This window comes from Etheostoma cragini, chromosome 7, assembly GCF_013103735.1.
Source record: "Etheostoma cragini isolate CJK2018 chromosome 7, CSU_Ecrag_1.0, whole genome shotgun sequence".
NCBI classification, from domain to species: Eukaryota; Metazoa; Chordata; class Actinopteri; order Perciformes; family Percidae; genus Etheostoma; species Etheostoma cragini.
The window spans coordinates 25,244,033-25,262,040 of NC_048413.1; the positions used below are offsets into that span (position 1 = coordinate 25,244,033).

Here is an 18,008-nt window from a genome sequence, read left to right on the forward strand (position 1 = left end):
GGTTGATAGAATATTGTTACTGCTGGCTGTAATTCAAATTGCCCCTTGGGGATAATAAAGTTACCTTGAACCTTGAATCTGTGGTTTTCTAAAAATGTCATAATGACACTCTAGTTCCAACTGTCCAGGGGCTGGGAAAATGTCTAAGACAGTGTTTATGAGCACAGAAATGGATTATCACTGACACAAAGGCCGATATGGTCGAACCACTAGAGCTTCCACACTGGAGGATGTCTGTCAGATCATCACTCATGTAACAAAACTGCATTAGCAAAATATATCAATATACTTACTGTGTATTATGTGAGCCTGTGTCCTATGTGACACTATAGACAAGATTATTGTGTGCAACCTAACACTTTTTCATTATTTTACTATTACTATTGAGTAATAAAAACTGATGTGGTTAAGTGAATAGTGCGCATTGCTTTCCCCTCAAGAGTTAGGAGTTGGTAATTGAGCGGTTTTTCCTCCTCCGGCTGTATAATGGGCTTGTCATGCTGTGCTGCTCAATGCATCTTCAAAAGGAACCAACTCTCTTTGGCTCAGAGGCGAGGGCTGTAAACTAGGTCGCCAGAATAATCCAAGGAATTTTGCAAGACAGGAAAGAAAGTTTGGGAGTGTGTGTGTGTGTATGTATGTCTATACGGGGGGGGGGGGCATTATTAAGGTGTAATGGCTCGGGCTTGAGTGAATGCTTCTGGTTTGATTTATATGGGTCTGGGGAGAGAATTCTAAATGTGTGCTCAAAAAGGCAATAAATGCGCTCATTTATTCAGGAGGCACATTTCTGTTGTTTGTTTTGAGAGTTATGTAAAACTGAGGCAGAGTTGAAGGTAAGATGAGGGTGAAATCACGAGGGGCATGGCGAGAAAAGAGGACGCAGTGTTCCTCTGCGAGGATCGTCATCAACAGATTCAGACAACCCTTGTCGTGTCTGACGGCCGGATAAAGGCTTGTTTTAACCTTGTGCATGAGCACTGGAAGATTGCGGTAGGAGATCATTCGTTTCAGTCTGATGGACACCGTCCCGTCCATAAAAGGTGTCGCACCATTAAAGGTCCCCTCTCCTTCCCTTTCTGCCCTATTGTTGCTGGTTTGGAAGGGGGTACAAGTTTGAGTGTGTGTCTAATGATCTGGGACAGGGGGCTTCCTGCATGTGAGGATAATAGCCTAGTTGTGTGCCAGACCTTGAGAAGCTTTTACATTTGACGAGGTGAGATCCTGGGAGCCTTTAATACTGTCAGTCAGAGACCACCAACTGCAGGTGTGTGTGTGTGTGTGTGAGTGAGAGAGCGAGAGACAGAACCAGAGATAGACAGAAAGGGAAAGAGAAACCAAAAAAAGACAGAGGGCAAGTTTAAGTGTGTGTGCATAAGTCCGTAACAGTGGGATGTTCTTTAATCTTGCTTATGCATGCTACCAGTAAAAGATGGCACCCTGGGATCCATAATTGAGCTTCATTTCTCCATTAAGACTCAGACCTGCATGGCTAACTTATGAAATATGTAAACAGAGACTCTTTAAGCAATTTTGTCAGTAGCCCGGCCTTGTGTGTGTGTGTGTGTGTGTTGACAGTTGTGTGCCTGCATGCATGCATGTGTAGAAAGGGCCTAGATGAATTATAGAGAGGCACTAGTTTTCTGAGAACATGCAGGCTGTCAGAAAGAAGTACCAGTTGTAGCTGCTGCAGCTGCTGAACAGGGTTCAGACCTACTGTGCATACAGTGTTTATGTGATGTGACCTGACTGACACTCTGACATGGTGATATAGTCAACGCACAGGCCATCCACTGCTGCTTGTTGTTGAAAAGTAGCAGTTTTGTTAATTAAAATCTGCAGCCCAGAAACCCCCCCAAATAGGAAACAGTCAAGACATCCCATGACAATAAAACACACAAACTGGTTGTTCAGATTTGTCTCATTAACCATGTAATTGCAAGTGACTTTTATGCGGAATTAGCTGGTGGAGGGACAAGTATGTACCCCATTAGCTTGGTTTCCCCACATAACCCAGCCTGTGGGATCAAAAGGAGCCAAACGGAGCAGAAAAAGGCAAATTCTCGTGGTTGTTCTTGCAAGAATTCTCATGTGAGAAGCAGAAGGCAAAATAGGAATGGTTAATAAAATGGCCTGGAAGTAAGCGGTTTGTATTACAGCTTTTAGCAGATGCATTAAAGAGATGGAAAATGAAGGCACCGCATCTGAGGGGAGGTGCTTCACTGGAATTCACAGAGAAGATGTCAGATGTCATTTGTTTTGTAGCCTACATTATTTCTGCACTTTATCCAAGATTACTAATTTAACAAGACTAAGAGTCTACAGCCAAACTACAGCTGAGGCTGTATACCATGATGCTGAAATCAGTATTCACAGGACCTTATATGTCAAAAGCAATGGTAGTGAAGGGGGAAAGACAATTCATCGTTTTATCCCGTTTTAACTGAGCCATGAACTAGCCTACACATGTGATTTTTGTTAATGTCGGGGACCAAGCAGAACAAACGTTTTTGTGGATTTCTAAACAAACTGACCTAAATGAGACAAAACGGAGCATAGGTACCGTTTATACTAGGGTTGGGGGATAACATCAATACAGCATACTGTATGTTCTTTGACAATACTGTGTCGATATTATAAATGTGTTGGGCTGTTTGTTGGCCTGACAATCCCATTATTCAGCATTAAAAGTTGAAGTGAGATCAACGGAGATTTCTTTCTTTATTTAGATAAAAGAGATGTTGACAAAGTTTCCTTTTGGGGACGTAATTTGGGGACATATTGCAGAATACTGCAATATGTTTAAAATCTTTACAATATAGTGTCCTCTCTATAGGACACATTAAAATGTTGACCTAATGATGGTGCAACAGGAAAAGACAGAGGATCGCCAAAGTCGGTAGGATTCATCCTCTGAGGGGCATTACTATCTGTACTTAATGTCGTGGCTATCCATCCTGTGCTTGTTGAGATATATCAGTCTGGACCTGGACTGACCAACATTGACATTGGCCAGTCCGAAATCTCAAGCTGGGGATCTCTTAAGAAGAGAGGGAAACACAAGTCATAATATCATGCACGAGAACGTGAATCTTGTGTGATACCACTACGCTAGCAGTGCTTATAGGAGACAAAGCAATGATGGAGATCAGGCTTAGAAGAAAAGAGAATCGAGAGTGGAGACAAAGCGGAGGGTGAAAAGGGAGGACATTAACATGGGAAAGGAATGGGGGTTGGGACAATGAGGCTAAAAGAAGTGAGGATTAGAGAGAAAAAAGAGAAGAAAAAGACACATGGTCCCAAGTGGAAAGATTTAGAAGAACTCCAATTTCTTTGTGTTACATGAGAACAGAAAGCCATGCCTTTGGTGAATTGTGGCGTGTTTATCTCACGCAGGGATCAAGCCAAACACGTTTCCATTAAAGTGCTGGTTGGGAAATTAATAAGAGAAGCTATGACAATGTGAGAAAACACGTGCACATACCTGTGAGGCAAGAGGGAGGTTGCAGCGTACTGTATATGTCTGCACAAGCGTGTTTTGCGTGTGACACGTGGAAAGATGGGGGGGGGGGGGGGGGGGGGGGGGGGGGGGGGGGGGGGGGGGGGGGGGGGGGGGGGGCAGGTGAACATATACTACATATCCTGAGTGCTGTGAAAAAAAGATTGCATAATACATTGTTTTATCATTTATTTAAGTTTTGACTCCTGATACTCTGCTCACTCGGCTCATCTGGAAATACACAACTACTGTTGTATGAAATGCATGGTGTGTGCTAAAGCCTTGGAAATAGGTCGGTGGGATGTAATGTGTTCTCTTTGCCAATTGTGCAATAAGTATTTAGATCTTTTACTCAAGTAAAAATAATACCACACTGTATAAAAAATACTCAAGTAAAAGTCTGCAATAAAAATGTTTTACTAATAAAAGAACTCAATGCAGAAACATTCATTGATTTTTTTCAGAATATATAAAGACCAGCAGACGAAAACTTAAAGCAAAACAATTAAATAACAACAAATTAGACAATTCATTCATAATCCTCATTAATCCCACCCCGTGTGTATTCAGTGATTGTGACATCTACCCGCTTACCAACTGTGATCGGGACTCCCTCCCTCACACCCAAATCAAGTCCAAATTTACATCCGCAACTACGTAATTATTATAATATTCCGGTTTTTGCCTTAATTCAGACACAAAAGACAATTTTCCGACTAAGCTGTTTACATGGCTAATGAAAGTAAGTATTCCACTAATATTCCCAGTTACTTAGCTGGGTAAAACAGGATGTTTTCATGGTTTACTAGCAGCAGCGGCGGCGGTCCCTCTTTCATTCCTTCAACCAGCTTTTCAAAAAGGTCGGCGTGGTGATGTATGCGCATAATCAAGAAACCTATCTAAGTATCTGTGTTTCTCCTTCTTATCGGGTCTGCAGCCTTGCCAAATGTTGGCTTGCTGGTTTGGGTACAGCAACCATAGCAACGCACAGAGCCGTAAAAGGGCAAGAAGGTCGTAAACTGAGGTGAAACCCCAGAGTTAGACGCATGTTCCAAAAGCGCTGCATACATGTCCAAAGAATGCCTTTAAAACCAGAATAATACCGGAATATCCCACATATCTTCATCGGAAAAATGCTATATTTGGAAAAAAAGGTTTTTAGGAATATCCAACTGGAATATGGTGTTTACATGACCTCTATCAAATTTGGAATATTATCATATTCAGAATAACAGTGGAATATTGGTGTGCATGTGAACGTACTCAGTGATGTGCATTATTTCATGCCTGTTTGAGTGCTGTCAGATAACTCCACGGTGAGAGCGGCGTGCCTGAAACATCGCTATCTACACATGTGCTTTCAATCGGAAACAGTAAATGTAAATGTAAATGTAAATGTAAATGTAAATGTAAATGTAAATGTAAATGTGCTGTGTTTAAATAGCGTTTTTCTAGTCTTAAAACAGTTTGTACTTTGTGACTGTCGGAGAGTGTTTTGCTTTGTGGGAGATACGAGACCTAGTTTGATCTACTGGCTGTCACTTCAAATACTTGTGTGCAAATTATAACATGGTTTAAACGGGATGGATTGAAACCACTGTTAGCGATGTTTGCTCCATACTATGAAGACAAATCATTGGGTGTGAAAGGAATTTCCCATTAATTTTGGAGAAATACACTTATTTGCTTTCTTGCTGAGAGTTTGATGAGAAGATTAATTCCACTCTCACATCTATGTGTTTAATTATGGAGTTAGAGCCTGGAGCCAATTAGCTTAGCATTAGCATTAAGACTAGCACCAGAGGGGAACAGCTTGCCCAGAAATGACTCCTGATAAAACCACAATGAGTTGTTTTTACATTACAACTGGACCTTGGGACAGGCCAGTCTTCTCGCTGATGGTCTTGCTTGCTTATACAGGTCCTATCGCAGCATCGGTATTAAATTATTTCATAACCAGTTAAAAGCTTCCTGTCACCGCTTTAAATTCCTCTTGCCATTTGAAAGAGAACATGGTTAATAGGACAGATACTCACATCCACCAAGACATTTGTTACTATGACATAAACCGTGCAAATGATGCTTCTGGGGGGCTTCTGTACGCCTGTTTTGATTGGCTCAACTCGTCAGAGGCTTCTGCCTGTTGACCTACAATTTTCCTCATTATAGAGAAAAGAGATGGGGGTAGTCAGAGGTGAAAGGGTGATTAGAGTAATGATTATAGTAAACCCCTTTTATAATGTCTGCTAGATACATAAAGAGGATGCGGTGAGAGGATACAGGGGTTAAAAAGAGGATGAGAAGAGGGGGGTGCAGAGAGAGAGAGAGAGAGAGAGAGAGAGAGAGAGAAAGGGGATGTTAATGGAAGCAGGTGGTGAATAATGATGACAGCGGTGAGAGAGCCGAAAAAGAAATATGACATGTAAAGAGTAAATACACAAATAATGATTTCTGGGAATTTACTGATACGAATCATTGGAAAACTTTTGGTGGAATTTGAATAAAAACACAGGAGCAGGGTTGGCTGGTTGAGGAGGAGGAGGAGAAAGAGATGAAGTCAGATTATGATACACTGTTGTTGACTCCAGGCTTACAGCTGGTTGATTGTTCATCTGTCCGTTTTCCCCACAGACTAATGGACACAACCATTCCTCTTACATTACCCTGACCTGCGGCCATCTAATCCATGACCTCTTATTCTCAGGCAGCTTCACACAGTCCCGTTTGACCAAACCTACACGTGTCATTGACTTTGTTTTAGCACCTTTGGTTCCATTTTGGTAAAGTCTACTGATCAGAGTTAGAGTACAACGTCTTGTGAAACCCTGATTGCTCCTAACCTTTGACCTTCAATCTGCTCTAACATTGCCTTACATAATTAGATCAAGCTTTTGAGTGTAAGGTGAAATAGACAAAGAAAGTATACCAAAATATAAAGATGTGTAGCATTTAAAGGAATAGTTTGACATTTTGGGAAATACACATATTTTGCTCTTTAGAAGAGGGGATTGATGCCGCTGTGATCAACTGGACTCCTGCGCAGAATTTGGTGCTCTTATTCTCCATCCCTTTACTTCCTGCTTTGCTCCGTTAACAGTTTCTTGAGGCCACTGTTAACATTCATGTGAATCATGATTACTGCTTGAACAAACAACTTCTAGGACCACTTTTGGTGGCGGACATTCTCATGTTCGCGTTCGCGTCCAGGCTTCATATATGTTGTAACACTTTCAGTTGACTCATGGTTACGTTGCCATAGATATTCTATGAATCATCACTGGTACTTCCCCACATTCTTTCCCTGCATGTTCTTTGCAGACTAACGTGTCCAAGGTTACAGAAAGGACAGGGAAGATCAATAACAAAGGTGTGAGTGGTGTGACGTGTTTTTCTGTACCATTGGACCAACACCAGTGTCCCATGAATAGTCTGTATTCTTATCTGATCGGCCTCATCTGGCAAAACTCACGGAAACATCCTAAATTGATGTAGTAGATAATAGCTGTGGGGCTAAAACTCTTGGGAAGAAGAACACACATGTGTAAATTGACGTAGTACCTCATGCTCCCTCTTTTCAGCCTCTGTTACAATATTTTTCTTTTCACTGCTTGTCAAAATCTTCCTCTTTTTATACAGTTTCTCAGGAGCTTTTACATCATTACCATGTTTTTCTAAGTCAGCTCTATCAGTGTAATAGCAACCATTTATACACCATGATGTAACCTGAACAGAGAAGGGCAGAACAGAGAGGTGGTGTGGAATTTCACTGCCGGGAGTGTGTGTGTCTGCATGCACGTGTGTGGGAGTGTGTGTGACTGGCGGCTCGGCAGTGTGTGTAATGTACACTCGATAAGTTTTTAGTAGTGTGTTTAGTGTGTTGGTTTCTGTTCTCAGTCAGGGCTTAATGCATTTTATTATAGCCTGTCATGTTGTCATCCCCTCCACACTGCTGGGCCTTGTTCTCTCTGCTCTCTCCATCATAGTCCCACGTCACTGAGATATCTGAACCAGTTCTTGCTTGTTTCAGAGCTCCAAGACACAAGATGTCTTTTTCTTGTCCCCTCTCGAAAATGACTAAATGTTTTCTCTGCAGCTGGTCAAACGCTAATTTTTTCTCACAAGTAATTAGTTTTATCATGATCCCTCTCCAGGGGGAGATCAGAGGTCAGGTTCAGCCTCAGAACAGCAGTCCTGGGGGCTGGAAGGGACTCTTGCCCAATGACATATCAGGATGGACTGATCAGGACAAAATTCTCTGGTTGATGAATGAGCCGTCAACCAACAGGCTGACAGAAGAAAATCGTCCCTATTCATTTTTTTGACTTATGTAATTTTCCTGTTTGAAGAACATTTCAGTGAAACAGCTCATAAAGATAAATTTCTTCTGCTGAGTTCCTTCCTATACATTTTTTAAATTTTCATCCTGAAAACCTATTTTCCCCTGTTTTTGTGTCTAAGTATCTAATGGGACCAACATTGTTTGAAACTGGTCCATTGAGCAAGATCCCTGCAGCTAGCAACCATGAAATGGGCTGCAACGTAACCCTTCGGGGCAATTAACAATTAATAACAGCAACCGTCATTGTACGTCTCATAAAAGTGCTTGTTTTGCCACTGACGGGCTCAGATTGTATTAAGTGTCTGACTACATTATGGAAAGACAGAGAAGTTGCTGTTATCCTGCCATGCTTTTGTGTGTAACTTTACGTGTGTAACTTACTGATGCCAGGTCAACACAGTAACTTTAGCTAATAGCGTTAGCATACCTCCGCTCTGTCTTCAGCACCTCACACTTGGATCATCATTTTTCTTCAGGAAAAGGTTCTTTGGTATATGATTTCTTCTCATCTTTGGCCGGCAGTAGTCATCCTCTGTTGAAATGGTCCCTGCAGTTTTCCATTTCCATTTGCATGCTGTGTGCTAGCACAATTTCAGCCTGTCCAAATCCAACAAAGGTAACGTTAGTTTATGAAAGTTGCATAAAGTGTAGCTAGAAATGTTACTAACAAAATTTGGGAAAAGCTGCACTTTCTGTTCTCCAACATAACAAAGTCCCTGGAACCCCCCTCACAAGATTTTAGAACAAGACATCCTTATCTTTCCGTAATGTAGTCAGACCAATGTGGGTCTGTCAGTGGCAAAAACAACCACTTTTAGTGGACGTACATTGACAATGCAAAATTGCCCCACGGGATTACAATGCAGACCGGTTCGCAGCTGTTGCGAACATTATTTTCGCTTAATACTGGACTAATTTTAAAAGATTTTTGTTCACATTAGTCTGTAAAAAATAGGACCCAGTTTGAAAAACATGGAATTTCCCCTGCCGTTTTGCTGGGAATTGTTCATGCACTGACAAGAATTTATTTTGCTCCTTGATTGCGTGTACCAAGAATGAGAAGAACGAAGAGGTGATCCAAAAAAGTGTAAGACAGAATCTACGTCTAAATAGGTTTGCGAGATGGATGTTTTTGCAGCGGGTGTCTCTACCGTCCTTCACTTTTCATCTCTTTATCCTAACTGAGCTGTCAACTACTTTAAATCTTTCTCCACTTCTACCTCTCTCCCACTAAAAGGTTCCATCGGAATCTAACACATCACCCTCCCACACACACACACACACACACACACACACGACTTAAAGGCTGAGTCACCTTTGGCCGTCACTGTGACGTCAGTTTAACTCAAGGGAGACAGCTCTGAACTGCACGCACGCACGCACGCAAGCTCTTACACGCACGCCACAATAACATAAGTGTGTCATTGTGTATGCTCTCGCATGCACCTGCACACAATCAGTTTCCCCCGGTAACAGAGAGTGTACCTGAGGGTGTCTTAAAAACCCAAAATAATATGCGGTCTGTACTCCCAGACAGAAAACACACATCAGATGCAATACTTGTGCAACTTCTGACAACGCAATTAACTTCCTCTTTTTCATGTTTTGATGTTCTTCCCTAATATTTTCTGTGTGTTTGCTCTTTAACTTCTCATTTTCAACTGTTGTTCTGTCTGATTAACCTTCACCTATCGTCATTCTAACAGGCTAGCGATCACTCTCTCTTCCTCTATTTGTTTGTGGTTATGCCAAATAGGCTTGTTAAAGTTTGAGGCACAATCAGTGTAAACAGTTGTCTGCGTAACTCACATATTTATGAGGTTTCAGTGTTTGACAGATGACTCTTCAGGAGTACAGACACTGAAAAGCAGATCTGAGCATGTTTTGACATGAGCTGAGAAATAGACGAGGTCATAATGAGTAAGTTGTAAGTATGATGTTGACTGATTTGGGTTGGGTTGCACAAGCTCTTTGTACGTCCATGACTACGTTTGTGAGTAAATTCGTTCCTAAATTCTTAGTGACAGTTATCTTCTTTCAAACTAGGGATTTACTAAAACTTGATGCACCATTAAAACAAAAAAAATGCCCCAGCTAGTGGACACATACCTGGGGACCTCTTGGAATTTGTACTAGTTGCAGGGGTCATGATCTTAATCCATGTAAATCTGCCATGTCCGTACATTTTCAGGTAAACATGATTTGGGGTCATATTTGTTTTGTGCAATTTTTTTTTGTTTTTGCTCAAAGCTGATATGGAGCTGAATGCATTATGGCAGAAATATTCAATTTAGTATCTCACAACCCAGGTTTGGTGTAGCTGAAATGCTGGATGTCATTAGAACATTAGAACAATTTTTCTGAATTGCCAAAGGACATTGGGCACAACTGAAGCTCAAACTACAGTCTGTCCTGCAGCAGTTCATGTGGACCAAACTCTAGTTCCCTTTTCACTTCTCGAACACAGTTTGCAAAACTCCACACTTATCACTTATCTCATGACTTTAACCACAATGTGCAAAACATTGTGGATGTATAGCACTTTGTTCAAATGCTAACACACTGCTGTCAGAACTGTTAACCACGCACTGGTCACACTGCTGATTGCAATTTTAGCCAAAAGCCTAAGCAAGTGTCTTGTTTTAGACTAAGTGAACATATTACGGTATGTATATGAAGAAAGCTCAGAGAGCATTGGTTTTGTACACAAATACCAAATAAGAATGAAACAATTATACACTGTAGCTTTGAGAGATGCAGATGAAAGAGCAAAGATACCATTTGTCCAAGTCAGATGACTAAGTTTACTTACACAGCCATAAAAAAAGTGAAAAACACTATATCTTACTCTAAAATAGTAATACTGCGTTATTATGGTTTTCAGAAAGTAATGGAGTTGAAAGCAATGGGAACACCACATTCATCAGTATTTAGAGATGATGCAGACATCCAGTGTAAGGAAGTGTCAGTCACACTAGTCTTCATGACTCTCATGCACCTGTAGTTTTTGTCAGTTGTTCAATAAATTACTAGAAACAAATACTATATTGATGCAAACAGCTAATTTTTTTGTTTTTTTGTTTATGCTACGTAAAAATTGCACAGTACATAAAATCTATAACTTTTCTCTGAAGAAACTATTGAGTAGTGTGACGTCACTCAAAGTGTTCAAACTGTAAAGATGAGAAAGTTAGTATTTACTGTGTTGGTGTTTGACGCTAGTGTTTTTACTCTCAGTGTGTTCTGAGTGACGGTGTGTGTCATCTCACTGAGGACTGTTCATGGTGTAGCCTGCACTGAGCCTGTTTTAAGACGTGTGTAAAGAGTTGTGTGGCTTGGAATAAGTTTTGCAGGAAAATGTGAACTATTTAGTTCAGGTGACTGTTGGCAGTGCAGACTGTGGCTTCAGTTTTTGCCCAGTGTTGTTTAGCAATCAAAAAAAAAACTTTAATACATGCACACAGAAAGTCATTATAGTAAAGGATGCCTCTTGAGGCCCTCAATTAAAAATTGATGTTGTGCTGTAGTGAGCTCTTGCCTGTATCCGCTGAATGTTTGATAAACAGTCTGACTTTTCTTTTTACATTGGCACCATTATGTTGCCTCAGTATATGGGCCAGGAAGCCACTCTCCTCTACTTCCTGTCTGATAACGCCATTATCTGGAAGACTGGAAGGAAATCAGCGCCAGAGGTATCAGGGTGAGGAAAAGGGCAAGGTGGAGCGTCATGTTGACTGCTTGGTGATAAACCAACAATTGGAGCGAATCAGAGAAGAAGCTGTTTTATGGATGCATTTAGAAAAGAATACACTTACTCCCATATATCAGTTATTCTGGATGACGCAGAGAAAGTTGGGACCTGCCATGCAATTATCTAATCAAATCAAAAATTAGACGAGTGCATCAGTACATGCGAGAGGTTATGAAGATATGAGGAGACAAAGGGGGAGGGGGAGTGAAAGATAGTTTGAGAGGGCAGCAGTAAAAAGACCCAGACAGCAAGAAAAACACACACGTACAAAGATAGCGTGGCAGCAACGTTGTCACAAGATCCAAGGACTTGTTTTGACTTTGTGAGAATCAGAAGGAGGAGGAGGAGGGAGCCAGGAGCTACATGTGTGAAAGACAGGGATGATGTGTGTGTGTGTGTGTGTGTGTGTGTGTGTGTGTGTGTGTGACACAGAGGGACTCCAGGGAAAAAGAGCCCAAACTCAGCCTCCGAAATTCTCTTTCATGTGTGATTGGGGCTGTGCCTCTGTCTCCTCTTTATCTCCACACACAGACCGGGTATCGCTGTCCCTGTGCTGGCTGACTCTGTAACCGACTCCGGGTGTCTGCAGCCCAACTTTGGCCTGCTTTCCTCAGTCTGCTTCCTCCTTCTAACCTGATTTGGATCCGGGGTATAAGCCGGGGTCAAATAATGAACTTACTCCTGTTTCTGACCAAACACGAGTCAGCGTTTTGAATATCATTACAATATATAAAGCCCTACATTTTTATGAATTATGAGAGGCCAGTTTTAGACATTGATGCACTTAGACATCTCCACCTGGTGAGAAAAAACAAGTTTTAGTTTTTTTTAATTGAGTTTGAGGAAATAATTCCTCTTAAATCAAGTGACCAAACTGGCTACAAGAAGAAGTGGTCCATCTTGTGAATAATCAAAACTGTTTTCACTTGCACAAAGATGTCATGAGTCGGTAAAGTTTTCTACTGGTAGAGGTGAGTGGAATTTACATGGTACATATTTATAGATCCAAATGATTGACCATGAAGATCTGACTGTCTACGGTTGAATCAAAGCAAAAAGACGAGGTAATCAGGGGACAGAACGGTCCTCGGACCGTGCTGATAACCTCTCGGTGAGATGAAACTATTTCCTAGATATCCTGTGAAATGTCATGTTGTAATGACATCACACAACTCAACACATGGTACTTCCCATGATGAGCAAACATATCTTAATTTGTAAAAGTACCTTAAAACTTCTCGCCCACAGCCAGTACCAGCTGTAATCGGTTGTACTCAGCTTGACTCACCGCACTGACCCGTCCTCCTTTTTCCATTGCAGATTCAATGCGTGAGGCTGGTCGTCATGGTGAGGCCACAGGAAACTCCCGTGACCTAACGCGACACACACAGAACATCAAAGGTGTGTTGTTTTTGATTCTTGGCATGTACAGCAGGCAGGACACCCCCGTCTGTTGCTGAATGTAGCACCTGGAAATACCCCTATTGAAAGTATTTTGTTTGGTTTACATATAACACATACTTTATGTGTACTCTGTTGAGTAATACATTGAGACATGTACAGTAGTTTTATTATACGTCATGCATTTCTTCACCCCGCCAGTAGGGGGCTACCTGTGTAGTGATTTGTTGTTACTGTCGGTACACGATCCGTCCTGCCTGCACGATCCGTTCTGCGCATGAGCAAGATGTTCACGCATGTGCCGATGATGATTGTGTTTTACAAGGCTTCACGACACTGCACAATCCGTCCTGCACATGCGCAACATGGCCATGCATGCATTCTCGAAAAAGTTTTTTTGTTTGTTGCAAAAATCCTTGATTATGCGGCACATTTTATTTAAAAATTCAATAGAATATCTGGGATATTTATGTGATGAAATTGCGGGCACTTGGAACAACTGCGGTTTAATGAAAAATGGAGTGTGTTTGTCTTGTTGTGTAATTGCGTCACTTCATAACATTACCATGGCAACAAGGGAAATGGCTGCCTAGTGTAAAGTAAACACAACATGTTTCAACTTACTGCTAAGATATTTGTGACTTTTAGCAACAAAAATCATGCAAGCCCCGCATTATTTTGCATTGAAATCTGCAATTTTTTGCAGCAAAATAAATTGCCCCCCCCGCGTAAAAATGCAGACTTTGGCTGATTTCAAACGAGTGCATGTTAATGTAACATGTTACAATAATATGAAACATGATTGGAGGCTTGTTAATGTGGTGCTCGAATATTCTTTTTACTGGCCTGGGCCCTGTATTTGTCTTGCAAATGTTTTAATTTTTTTAATTTTTTTAAATGCTTTGTCTTTCCCTCAGTCAAAAAGAATTCCCATTCCACATGTAATCAAATGTTAATGTAACAACTCCTTTATATTTTTGGATTGGCCACCACGTAAACACCTCGTAATTCATAGCCTGGCGTAAACGATCATTAAAAAATAAAAAATAAATTTAAAAAAAGATTACATGTTGATCACTTAATAATAATGTCACCTATGACTGGTACACAGATGTCAGTACACAGTTTTGGATCAGTGACAAGTCTTAATTTAAATATCTTTATTTTAAAAAAAAAGCACTTGTGAACTACAAAAAGTCTGGCCTACTAAAAATGCTAATATATATATATATATAATTTTTTATATATATATATATTCTGTATATGCACTTCTGGTATTGACTTTTCGGATATAATTGTTCTTTGTTAATAAAATTAAAAAATAAAAAGCTGTCCGTTGTGACGCTTGGCCGTCAAGTGTTCCGACGCATGCGTGGTACCAAGATTGTGCAGGGAAACAGCCAGGTTTTCAGCTACGTATTTATGCGCATGCGTGAACATCATGCGCAGAACGGATCGTGCAGGCAGGACGGATCGTGTACCGACAGTTACAAGATACTGTAATATATGTTAGAAGAAGACACGTTTTCAGGTTGATAGTCGAGGCCGTGGAGGAAAAAAAGAAACACGGTGTGTGTGTCCGCGGTAGTGAACTCTTGTGTGATAAATCCTGCTGTGAAGGAACAAAACTGAACTTTTATACACTCCTAGTACCGTCTCGGTCTGAGGGGTGTTACATAAGCAACGATGACGCCGTGATCAGTGACGATTCTCTCCGACCAATCAGAAGTCTGCAGGTTTTCAAGTCACCTTTTGGTATCGCCTCAGCTCGCTTGGAACCTCGACACAGGTTACACTGAAAAAACTTACCTGTCAGCAGGTACCAAGGACCTTTTTTTCTAAATTGAAAACCAAAAAAAGCGAGTAGAGCCAATGCAAGTCAAGCAGGTACCATGTAATGGAAAATGCCAAATTTGACTTTTTTTTGCAGTGTGCTGCCAAAATGTTTACTAGCCCCCAACTCTTTATTATATAGAAGTGTTCATCAGCTGTCACAGAAAATGACAAACAAATTTAACCGGAAGAAAACATACTGAAGTTCCTGATTCATGGGAGATGATTATCCTGCAGCTGCTTAGGTATTAATTGATTTAGTTATTTATCAGGACAGTTACTTGTAAAGCATTAGCAACAGTCATGCATCTCTATAATCCTGTTTATTGCTCTCAGTCTTTCCAACCCATTGCTTTGTCTCTTTGTTTCTCTCTCTCTACTCTCTTTCTGTCTTTCTTCCTTGCTCTCCATCCTCCTTTTCTGCAACAATGCAATGTCATTGGCTTACATAAGTACATGCAGAGACTGAGACAAACTAAGCCTTTTTAAAGCGTGATGACTGAAGCACAAACTCAAAGAGCCATGAAAAACTGGGAAGATGAAGAGACCGAAAAAAAGAAAAGAGAATCTTTAATTTAACACACTTGAGAGCATCTGTGTTGTGTGTTAAAAGGCCTAGTTTGGACGAGGCAAATCAATATTGAACTTTTTTTTACACTTTCCCCCCCCCCAACATATGTCTGCATAAACAGCCTTAGATATGGTGAAGAACCAACAAAAGCAAAGCCAGAAACACATGAAAAGGTGTCAGGACATGGAAGGCATTCCCTAAGACGCATCCAAATGTTCTCACAGGACACAAGTCATAACAAAAGAAATATGTTCATATTCACCACAGACCAGATTTACCAGCCCCTCCCCCGCCACAAACACATCTACTGTACACTTACTCAGACACACAGACACTAAAGGCGGCCAAATGTCAACTGAGATTTGGGGCAGTTTCCTCACAGGCATTGCACAGACGGCTATACACAGCCAGATGAGGTCCTGTATCCAGCCGAGCATGTGGTTACCACGGTGACCCTGGTCTCTCTCTCCATCACTACCAATAAAAAGGCTGGAAAGCGGCAGAGGGGGGATTGTCTGGGAGGCAGTTAGTGGAATGTCATGTGTATTACCCCAAACAGAGTGTGTGTGTGTGTGTGTGTGTGTGTGTGTGTGTGTGTGTGTGTGTATGTGTGTGTGTGTGTGTGTGTGTGTGTCGGACATTTAAACAGTTTGAAAGGACCTTGGAGGTTGTCTGGATGCTCTGATGTTGTAGTAAAACAAACACAAAGAGACGGGGTTGTTTAATGTCCGTTTATAGGCTGTTTCTATCTGGGTTTGATTTAGGTTTAGTAGCCATTAATGGCAGCACACTGTGCCTGGGGCTTTATTGCACTGGTGATTACACAGGCTCATTGACTCTCTTTTTAAGTTCCAGTGTGGATGCATTAGATGCTATTTCAATGGACACATGTGGCCCTTACCACATTTATCTTGTGTCTCCCTTGACGGTTATTGCTGGTAATTCCCTGCAACAAAACACAAAATGTAAGTTTTATAACACAGTGTATTCAAACATTCCTGTCAAAATCAGCATTTCTTAGTTTGGGGCAATTGTGGCCAATCAGTTTGTTCTATGTCTCAGAAAAATGCGAAGGGCAAACTAAGCTAGTATTCTCATTGTTCTCTGTTCAATAATTAGTCTTTTATCTGCTACAGAGCTTATGATATTCAAATTGAAGGAACATTCTGACACTTTGGGAAGCATTTTTAGGATTGATTACACTCTCATATCTGTCTGTGTGAGATGTGGTCATGGCCAATCCTATTTATAAGACGTCGAACACCAGACACACCAGAAAAAAACAGAAAGGCATACTTGTCCACTGACAATGGGAAAGGAGTCTTTTGCATATTCGGCACATAGGGCAGCCAGATAGCTCAGTTGGTAGAGCGGCCGTCTCTTCAAAGCAGGGGGCCCAACCTGCGGCCCTTTGCTGCACGTCATTCCCCTTTCATTTCTCAGCTGTCCTCAAAAGTAAAGGCTGAAAAAGCCCCAAAAATACCTAAGAAAAAGAAACTGCATATGCATGCTAATTGGACATGTTATAGTAGTAAAATAGTATTTGTACTGTAATACTACATTTCTATAAAAAACATCAGTGCGACCAAACACTACATTGTCATATTTATTTTTTCTTGGATTATTCTTATTTTTTATACTTTTATTTTTTAGAATCAGAACAGGTGAAAGTGCTTGAAATGTAACAATCTTGTAACTCTGTGTAAGAATAACAGGTGCAGAAAGACAAGGGAGTTTAATAGCACCTACAATTAAATACACTGGGTTCCATAGACCTGAACACCTCATGATAATAACTCATAGTAATAGTTATGTATGTGTGTGTGAGTGTGTGTGTATTTTTTGTGCTCTTCACAGGAAATGAGCCAATGAGTTTGAGTTAGTTGCACCAGAAGATGTTGTGATAAACCTGATGAAACCCTTTAATGCACATGAGCTAAATATATTAAAACATTCTTTCTTCAAGAGTTAAATTCCCACATCTGTTCTGTCCACTGTAAACACTGGTAACTCAATTAAACACAAATTACACAGAGTGGCCCTTTATCCACATTACCTGATTTAGACTTGAAAGTGCACAACACAGCACGTTCGGGCTATTTTTTCTATTTAATAAACCACATTGATTATTTCCCTCTACATCATTCACTGCCTTTTTTTTGCAGCTGGTCTTTCAGCTGTAAATCATTTTGCGTTTAATTAAAACTTGTTTGCTGCTCTGTGTGTGTGTGTGTGTGTGTGTGTGTGTGTGTGTGTGTCCCTCAGTTACAAGGAGGGAGTGGTGGGTGCTTGACCCTGTGTGACACTGGGATGCGGAGGGGAAAAAATGCACGGATTAAAAAGAGGAAATGTAGTCAGGAAAAGCGAGAACGGAAGAGACAAAGGTGTGAATATAAAGGAAGAGGACATAGAGCGGAATTGGGAGGCAGCTTGCTGGTAGTAGTATATCTCTCTCTGGCAGTGGAGAAAGGAGAGGGCCATGTCCAGATTTATGGCTGCCTGCTGGGTAATAAGAGAATGGATTGGGTCCTTTTCAATAGCCCCTTCACAGCGCTGTAGTGCATGCAGCCTGTATAAGAGCAACCTCACTGCTGCTATGATGATCTATATACTC

General features: G+C 41.0%; 1 long non-coding RNA gene across 1 annotated transcript; it reads right to left on the reverse strand.

Moving 5' to 3' along the window:
* Nucleotides 1-8,110: 8,110 nt before the first annotated feature.
* Nucleotides 8,111-17,410, reverse strand: LOC117947410. Its single transcript, XR_004657229.1, has 3 exons — nt 17,399-17,410; nt 9,803-9,807; nt 8,111-8,272 (listed from the first exon to the last, which is right to left on the reverse strand). It is a non-coding gene; the product is annotated as an uncharacterized LOC117947410 (long non-coding RNA).
* Between the last annotated feature and the right edge of the window lie 598 nt (nt 17,411-18,008).